Source organism: Pogoniulus pusillus, chromosome 9, assembly GCF_015220805.1.
Source record: "Pogoniulus pusillus isolate bPogPus1 chromosome 9, bPogPus1.pri, whole genome shotgun sequence".
In the NCBI taxonomy this organism is placed as follows: domain Eukaryota; kingdom Metazoa; phylum Chordata; class Aves; order Piciformes; family Lybiidae; genus Pogoniulus; species Pogoniulus pusillus.
This window is the reverse complement of record NC_087272.1, coordinates 27,357,784-27,366,794: the sequence shown is the minus strand read 5'-3', so window position 1 is coordinate 27,366,794 and position 9,011 is coordinate 27,357,784. Positions and strand designations below refer to the sequence as shown.

Genomic DNA, 9,011 nt, shown 5'->3' with positions numbered 1-9,011 from the left:
CCTTTTTTGATAGTTGGACTCTGCCTGAGGGTCAGACCAGGTGTAGTAAGGTTTGCCCACAACAAGATACTACACATACAACAAGGGAATTTTCATTCTTGTTAAGTTTTAAACCACAAATTTAACCAGTTTAGCTACCAGTAAAATCTGCATTTATAGAATTACTTGCTGGCTGACACAGGAGATTGAGAGCAACAAAGCCAGTCAATAGTAAATTAAGGGCATATTGAATTACAGAACCATGTTGTCCTGCAATTCCTGGTACTGACTTTGCCAGAGCACAGTGAAGAGAGACAGCTCGCATTATCATCAGCTGTAGGTTTTTAATGACCAAAACCACCTACAATTAGTTAATTCCAGGATTTTCTCACAAGTTATGAGCTTAGATATAACAATTCAAAAGAGCATTTGTTTTTGGTTTTTTTTGTGTTTTATGTAATAAAATAGTGATTTTTCACTTATTGTTGCATCAAACACAAGCCCTTGGTACAATGGTAGTTACTAACCTAGCAAAAGAGACCCAGAAAAATAACTCTTTTTCATTACACTATTTCCAATAGTGATATGAGAGAAATCTGATACTGCTGTAAATAACCAAAGCTCTTAAAATTTGCTAACAAAAAACCTTATTAAGTATGTGTAGATTTGGCAACAGAAATATTTACTTCAGATACCTCCTTTAGTCAATTTTTATTGTGTTCCTTGACAGCACTGAAACAGAAGTAATTGATTCATCTTCTCATTCGGGGTTGACAAGTGCTCACCTCAGGGCTTTTATAGCTGTGGTGACTCAGTAACCTGTATGTGATGCGTGCAGGAAAGAGTAACAACATCTTCACCAGCAACACAGAACTGACAAAGAGCCTTGTCATGAAGGCATGTATAAAACAGAGCAGATATCAGGAGGGAATATAGGACTTAATCCAATAAAAAATTACCCCACACTCCAATAGACCAAAGAAAATTACAAGTCTGGATGTCAGTCAGGAATATAACACTACATATCTAATTTCTAGTTTTGTTGAATATTCTTATTTAGAAAGATCACCTGATCTGTGCACACATTCACAAAGGTGAAAGCCTCTCATTAAAGAGTATTCAGAAATGGAATTACCCACAAGGGACAAGAGCTCAGGCAATTCATCCAGTAGTCACTCACCAAAGCTGGGAGGAAGGGCTCACTCAATCCCGTGAAGTTTCCTTGAGCATTGTCCTTGTCAAAGGGTCCCTGGCTGCATACCGGCTGTGTCAAGGAAGACTAAAAAGTGGTGCACCCCATTAACAACAAGCGGATGGGATGAATGGGACACAGGCACTGGTTGTCATTTATATCACAGTATCACCAAGGTTGGAAGAGACCTCATAGATCATCAAGCCCAACCTGTTACCACAGAGCTCAAGGCTAGACCATGGCACCAAGTGCCACATCCAATCCTGCCTTGAACAGCTCCAGGGACGGTGACCCCACCACTCCCCTGGGTGATTATAACTTCTGGTCAGTTCTAGTGGACTGGTGGCAACCACATGAAAAACACAGAATAAGGATCTGAAGAGCAGTAATCAGGTTTGAATGACTGGTAAGCCCCGATAGGATCTTTGGATCTTTGTCATGGCAGGTGCATCTGCCACAGGTCTACCCTAGATGCTTTTATTGCCTTTTTCATGAAAGCCAGCAGAACAAATTGTATGAGTAGTCCTCATTGCCATGCAAAATTAGCACCGTTAACTTAGAATACTGAGGTAATGTAATTCTGCTAGTTTGAGGATTTGTGTCCACCTGTAGAACTTTCACATATTCAACATAAGATATTAAAAATACTGACATTAAAGGCCACATCATGTAATTACCATGAGACCACCATCAGGACACGTGGCCGAGTATCCTTCCCAAACACTTATCCATCACTGGCAAATATTTGAATCATGTAGCAATAGAGCATTTTGCAGTTCTGTAATTCATCTTATCAAGAATGCATGTTCAAATTAAATAGGTATTTAATTCTAAGAGTGCTCTGAAATAGCTTCAGAATTAGTAAATTTTTTAGGCAGCCTCAGACCAACACAAAAATAGACAAAGGTCAAGATACATGTGCATATATACACACATACATATCCTGCATCAGCTTCCTTTGTGAGTAGTTTATTACTACCTACTAAGGAATCTCTGCTCCATGTTCTTCAGCCTTCCTCCTGGAATTAGGAAATATGGAGAAACTGCCTTTGGTGAGTCCTGGTTCACCTTGTTTGCACTCTAAAATTACTGATTAAAGACTCACAGTCCCACAAGTAATTTTTTTTTATCCCGGTTCTTTGCTGGGAAAGTTTCTACTCTCTAAAGAATTAGGAGCCTCACACAGACACAGATTTTACTCTTTTCACACCTTGCTGTTCAGATTGTATTCTAATGTTGCAATTTGTACATCTACCAGTCATCTCAATATCTGCCAGACTGTTAAAGCTCTAGCGTTGGCTAAGCTAAGAAGGGGATTTTTAGTGTTTCGGTTGGGAGAGGTCAGTATTTATGAACTTTGTAGATCAAAGAATTATTCAAATTGTGCTTGGTAAGATCTTCTCAAAAAGGTATCAGTTTCAATGGAATAGGAGCTTATGTGAATGTCCATCCTTCCAGATTTTGACTTTCCCTTCCACTTATCAACATAGTATACTGTCATCTCGCTCTCATAGGCAATTGCATGCCTATTCATGTGCCTCCTGGTTAAGCTCAATGAACATAGCACCATCTGCTCTATATTCACAAACCATCCCCATCTTTCAAATTATTTCTCTTGTGCCTAGACACCCATGGTTTTGTTAGTTTTCCATTTCTTACTTCACAAGAAATTCAACATCTTCCCTCTTTTGATTATAAGGAATGAAGAAGTGACTCTCTGGAGTACAGAGATTGGAGATGTATTAAAATGGGTAGAACTGCAACAGACTCCTTCCATAGCTTAAGTGCAACAAATATGCTGAGAAATACTCAGGTGTCCCTAATCAGGTGGCTTCAAGAGCAGCAACAGCTTTAAATCAGTTTATTAAGAAACTTATTAACCAAGTGCCACTAATGCTAAAAGCAGTTACTCTCCTTTCTTTTCTGTAGCTGTGCTCAGATCCATCTGCCAAGCAATCTTTCTACCACAGGAATAAATGACCCATAGGACTCTAAATGAATCACTGTTGCAGACTGCAGAGTTTTGAAAGCCTCCCCTATGGGTATGATGTAATTATCCCTGCTATTTTTCCTTTTTGCATCTATTTTGTAGAGGAATTGGATATATGTTATCCTTATTTGTAGAGTGATTCACAGTCTTCTAGGGAAGCACGGGGAAGTATAGAATGCAGCTTTCATCAGCCAACTAGACAATAACAAGAAGAAATGTATTTTGCCTACTGACACTCAAGCATGCATGCCTCTGGGTAGGCAAGAAAAGTCTTATGCCATTGTCTTTCTCTGGACACTTGTCTATGTCCTTGAAGTAACTGTCTGAGTTATGTCCAGGATAATACAACTCAACTCCAGGTGCTAACTCTCAGATCTGGAGCAATTTTATATATACTTTAATCCTTGGAGATTGCATACATATTATGGAGCAATGAGCTCTAAAGGCAAGAATTAAAATTGATAGCAATGAAAGACTGCAAGAGAGAGATCAGAGAAGAAATTGCAAAGTCATGTACCTACCAAGCATTGGCATATAGATGTCACTGTAGATCTTACCTTGTAGAAAAAGGGCATGAAGAGGTTAGGGTGGAGGCACTGATGAACAGCAGTTGCAGGCACAATTGATTTCTCATAGAAAACTTGCAATGTAGAAATACCTTTTAATTATCAATAAAAACACATGGGAGTGACTTTAGTAATAAGTAGGGAATTATTTTTCTGTACCCAGCAAATCTAGCTTGCAAACAAAGATAATCCACTCATAGAAGTGAAACATGAATTAATAAGTAGGCAAAGACTCCTGAGTAGTGCGAGTAGCAGTCTACTTACAAACATGACATTGAAGCTGAAAGAAGCATTTGAACCTCACTGTCTCCAGTATTCCATATGAAATTGTATACCTAAAAACTGATCAATTTCAAAAGAATTAGTTAATTTTCATACACAGAGACACACACACACATATATATAAAATTATATGCATAGTGCTTTTGTAGTGTTAGTAATTGCCTAATTTAAACTGAAAACACTTGCAACTCATTTGATTCTCCTTGAAAGGCCACTGTAGGATAAGCTTGAAAATGTCAGACAAACTGACCACCTTTCAGAGTCCTCAGAACAAATTCTGAAACTGTAAACAAGAGATATCTGATGGATGGTAAAAAGCACAGTAATCACTACTTGCACAACTCTCTCAATAAAAGGCTTTAAAAACTATTTGAGAGACCTAAATATTATCAATTTGAGTTTAAGAGCAGAAAATTGTTGAACAGAGTTCTGAAGTGTTACAGAGCAAGTTTTGTCCAGATACTCTGCTCTTCAACCTTCTGACTCCTGATTATGGTGGGGAATCTATTAACATGGAGTGTTCGGATGTGAAATTCCAGCCTGCTTCTTTTTTTCTACCAACTAGAATTTATGCCACAGGAGGAGGAAAAAATGGGGGCAAGAGGGAAAAGCAGATAAATACATGACAAAGTATTGACACAAGGAAGAAAAAAAAAGGTGATTTTTCTACTATTTAAAAAAATTATTTACATAAAAAATATTTACATAAAGGTCTGTAAATTTTAGGATGACTAAAAGCTCTTATCCTAAACTTGTCTCTAAAGCTTTAGCTTCCTTGATTCTTTACTTAAAAAGGCTGTCTAAAGCCAAGTCCCTACAGTACACTTACACTCAGAAGTTCATTTACAGTTTACCCTTGACTTGACTGATAGTGAAGCTCACTCCTTTGTAGTCAGTACATTTGGTTTTCTCTGGGCCAGAATGAATATATCACATTATAAATATCTCAGAAATTTTGCTTTCTGACCAAAATGACTTTTGGTTATTGCTTGCTTTCAGGTAATCAGATGAATGTAACAAATAGACCTTTATCTTTCACTAGGCTGCTATTTTTTGAAGGGTAGCACAAAAATAACTTGGCACATACTAAACACTTCAGTGAAACAGCAAGCCACATATTAGTGGTAAAAAAAGAATGCTGAAACATGAAACACTAGCAAAGGTACAATGAAGTACACATCTCAAAAAAACCCAGCCCTAGAGGCTCAGAAATTCTGTGGCACTCTGCAGTAGACAGAACATACATAGTGGAAAACATCAGCAATATTTTATCCCAGTGAAGTAGGTAGTAGGAAAGTAGGGATGGATGAAATAGTCATGAAATCAAACCTTATCTTTTGAGACCTTGTCTAGATCTTTAAACACTGAATCATTATATCAATTACTAGGATCCCATTAAGCCTTTGAGAGCACCTCTTAGATTCATTGGCAATTTATTTCTCCATTAAAGGCATGAAAGACTTGAAACCACCAAAATCAGAACATACCTGCCCCAAAAAAATGTTCATCCACCCCTCCTCAACATTACTTTTAAATTCTTATCATTTACTTCTTTTTTCATCCTGAAAGAGGATTTTTGATCTGAGACTTGTCATTAGACTGTTTCTGACACCAACCTCTGGTGAAACTCTGCCATCAATAGAAATGATCAGCAGCCACAAGTTAGGGATGACTGGAAACTATATTGTGTGAACAAATGTGGGTTTTAGACAGTATGACTTTGTTAAAAGTTATAACTGACATTTTCACAGTTGAAGATAATCATAGGCCAGTTTAATTCAAATCATATTCTGCATCACAGCTGAGATAATTACAACTGGAGGTAAGACCAACACAAAGAAATCTGAGCTAGATCATCAGTGTGATATCTGCAAACTTAATATTTCACTGAAGCAGAATAGATGTGTGAGGATTAATAGAACAGCAATTGCCTTCCCTTTGCTTTCTTTGTATCTCACAAAAATACTGTGACAACATTTCTCTCACATCTTGGACAAAGTGAAAAAACCAAACAGCCTCACAGTGTTACTGATCAAGATTCAGATACACTCTCAGGGAGCCCTGACTACTTAGAATATAGCAATATGTGTTAGCAGTTTTCTAAATTATATTTCACTCAAGGAGGTTCAAGAAACTTCTAAAACTCTCTCTCAGGGTAAATTCACTAAATGATTAGTGATAGTTCAAAAGAATAAGACATTTTGGAACTAGAAGAAAAAGAAAGCCCAACAACCCACAAACCAAAACCCAACTAACCAAACGATCCCCCCCCCCCCCAAAAAAAAAAAAGCTTTTCAGTTTTCATATTATTAGTAACTGAAACCATTTTAGACTCCTATTTTCCAAGTTAACCCCCAGTGCCATATATTGATTCAGATGGCCACAGCCAAGAGTGTCTTTATTTTCTAGTAAAATGACCATAACAATGTCTTCTTTTTTTGAAGACAGATCACCTCCCAAGATTTATAAGAGATATAGATGTAAGGTCATAAATAGCTCACTTGTTAAATAGAACCATATTGGAGTGATATGATTTTTTTCTATTGTTGTTGGATTTTATTGGGTGGGTTTAGACTGGACATTAGGAAACATTTTGTCCACAGAAAGAGTGGTCAGGCATTGGAATGGACCACCCAGGGAAGTGGTAGGCTCACAAACCCTGGATGTGTTGAAAAGTCATTTGGATGTGGAGCCTAAGGATATAGTTTAAGGGTGAATACTGTAGAGCTAATGGTTGGACTTGATGATCTTGAGGTTCTTTTCCAACTGGAACAATTCTGTGATTCTGATTCTGTGAAATGCAGAAGAAAACTGACAGCAACACTCAAGAGTCTCTTAATTCCCAAGCCTGCCAATTCCCATCCACGTTATTTTCTAAAAGGCTCTTGCTTTTAGAGAAACTACCTCTTCCCTCCCAGCTGAATGATCTACCTCATAGATCTGTGGTCCCAAAAGTCGCAGACCAAAACATCTGAAATCTCAAATGTCTGGCAGATCAATGTACACATCAGTGAGTTTTTAACTGCAGATGCTTGGAAGTCAGCGTTGTCTCCAAGAAACATTTTGAAAGTGAGCAGAAAGAAGCAGCTAAACAGAGAGGAGCTTAGCCTAAGTAAGGAGGCCCAGCCAGTACCCATAGGTGATGTTAGAGTGTCCATCAATTCTCTAGCCTGCTTAGCCGGGGGGCCACCAGGCCCCCCGGCCTTTGTTCCACTCCCATTCACCCAGTGCGCACCATGGGGACTCACCAGAGATGACAACAGGAGCAGGACTCCTCTGCCTAGTTGGGGTTTCTGCCTTTCCTGGGGCTGATTAAAAAGGGCAGTGGATAGGGAGGTTAAAGTGGTCACACCTGGGGTGGGAGGAGACTCCAACAGAACACAGGTGCTACGAGTTTGGGGGGAAATAGAGTGTGGGGTGGGAAAGGGGCAGCTATGGTGGAAAAGGGGAGGTGGTGCTGAAAGGAGGGAGATGGAGAGGAAAAGAATGGAGATGAAAAGAAGAAGATGGGGAGAAAGGAAGGAGATGAAGAGGAAAAGAGGGAGATGGGGGAGAAGGGAGATTAAAATTAAAAAAAAAAAAAAAAAAGAAAACTGAACTGTAGCCTTTGCATTGAACCCAGCCTTTTCATGACCAAACCTTTGTCATTTCTGCTTGGAGTACTAACCACACATCTTCACTGGCTCACTGTGTTGGCTGGAGAAGAGCAAGTCACACCTTTCTAAGAGAAAAAAATAAGGAGGAAAACTAATCAATAAAAATTAAACAGAAAAACATATATGAATTTTGTATGTGTGTGTGTATATATATACACAAAGCATAAAGTCTTTCAGCAAGTTCTGCATGGGACAGCAATATGCCCTTGTAGCCAAGAGAGCAAATGGCATCCTGGGGTGCATCAAGAAAAGTGTGTCCAGTAGGTCTAGGGAGATTCTTCTCCCCTTCTACTCTGCCCTGGTTAGACCACACCTGGAATATTGTGTCCAGTTTTGGGCTCTCCAATTAGAGAGAGACAGGGACCTGCTGAAGAGAGTCCAATGGAGAGCCAAGAGGATGATTAGGGGTCTTGAGCATCTCCCCTTCAGAGAGAGCCTGAGACCTGGGGCTGTTTAATCTGAGGCACTGAAAGATCTGATGAATGTCTATGATTATCTGAGGAGTGGGTGTCAAGTGGATGGGGCCAATTTGCTTTCAGTGATGCAAAGTAATTGGACAAGGAACAATGGATGCAAACTAGAACAGAGAAGATTTCACCTAAATGTGAGGAGAAACTTCCTTACAGTGAGGATGATAGAACCCTGGAACAGGCTGCTCAGAGTGGTTGTGGAGTCTTCTTCTCTGGAGACTTTCAAAACCCACCTGGATGCATTCCTTTGCAGGCTACCCTAGGGACTCCTGCTTTGGCAGGGAGGTTGGACCCGAGGATCTCTGGAGGTCCCTTCCAACCTCTAACATTCTGTGATTCTGTGATTTCAGTGCTCTATCTGAGGAGTGTACATAGAAGACATTCTTCAGATAGAAGCATGTGTCTTTCCCTTTTCCTTTCTGTTATCACACAGATTTGATCCGACGCCCAGCCTCCAAAGCAGAAGAATTCAGATTTCCTTGTGGTACTGTGGCTTGAGCTGATTTTGGAGCTGCATTTTAAGGAAAAGTGCAACAAATTCAAATAGTTTGTGGTCTTCCTGTGAGGTTAATACCAAATATCTCTGCTTTCTGGTACGACAGAGCTTTCTAGTTCTCATTTGTGTAATACACAGTCAATGAGACGCATAGCCCAGCACTACAGTCCTGTGCTTTGGCAGCGAGTACTTCAATCACTAAGCAGTTCAGGTACTTTGAATTTGTCTATAATAAATATTCTGTTGTTTTCACATGGATGCTTGCAAAGACATCGCTTCTAGATTTATTTGGGGTATTTCTGCTCTTGTTTTTTTAAATCTTCCTTTCTTTTCAAACAAATGTTCTGGATCAATGTGGGTTTGGTTTTTTTTTTCAACTA

The 9,011-nt window shown here is 39.2% G+C and overlaps 1 long non-coding RNA gene across 1 annotated transcript; it reads right to left on the bottom strand.

Annotated features, from left to right (window-relative positions):
- Nucleotides 1-303: 303 nt before the first annotated feature.
- LOC135178468 (uncharacterized) lies at nucleotides 304-7,315 on the bottom strand. The gene is made up of 4 exons (XR_010303553.1): nucleotides 7,258-7,315; nucleotides 3,719-3,819; nucleotides 1,160-1,258; nucleotides 304-798 (listed from the first exon to the last, which is right to left on the bottom strand). It is a non-coding gene; the product is annotated as an uncharacterized LOC135178468 (long non-coding RNA).
- Nucleotides 7,316-9,011: the final 1,696 nt, after the last annotated feature.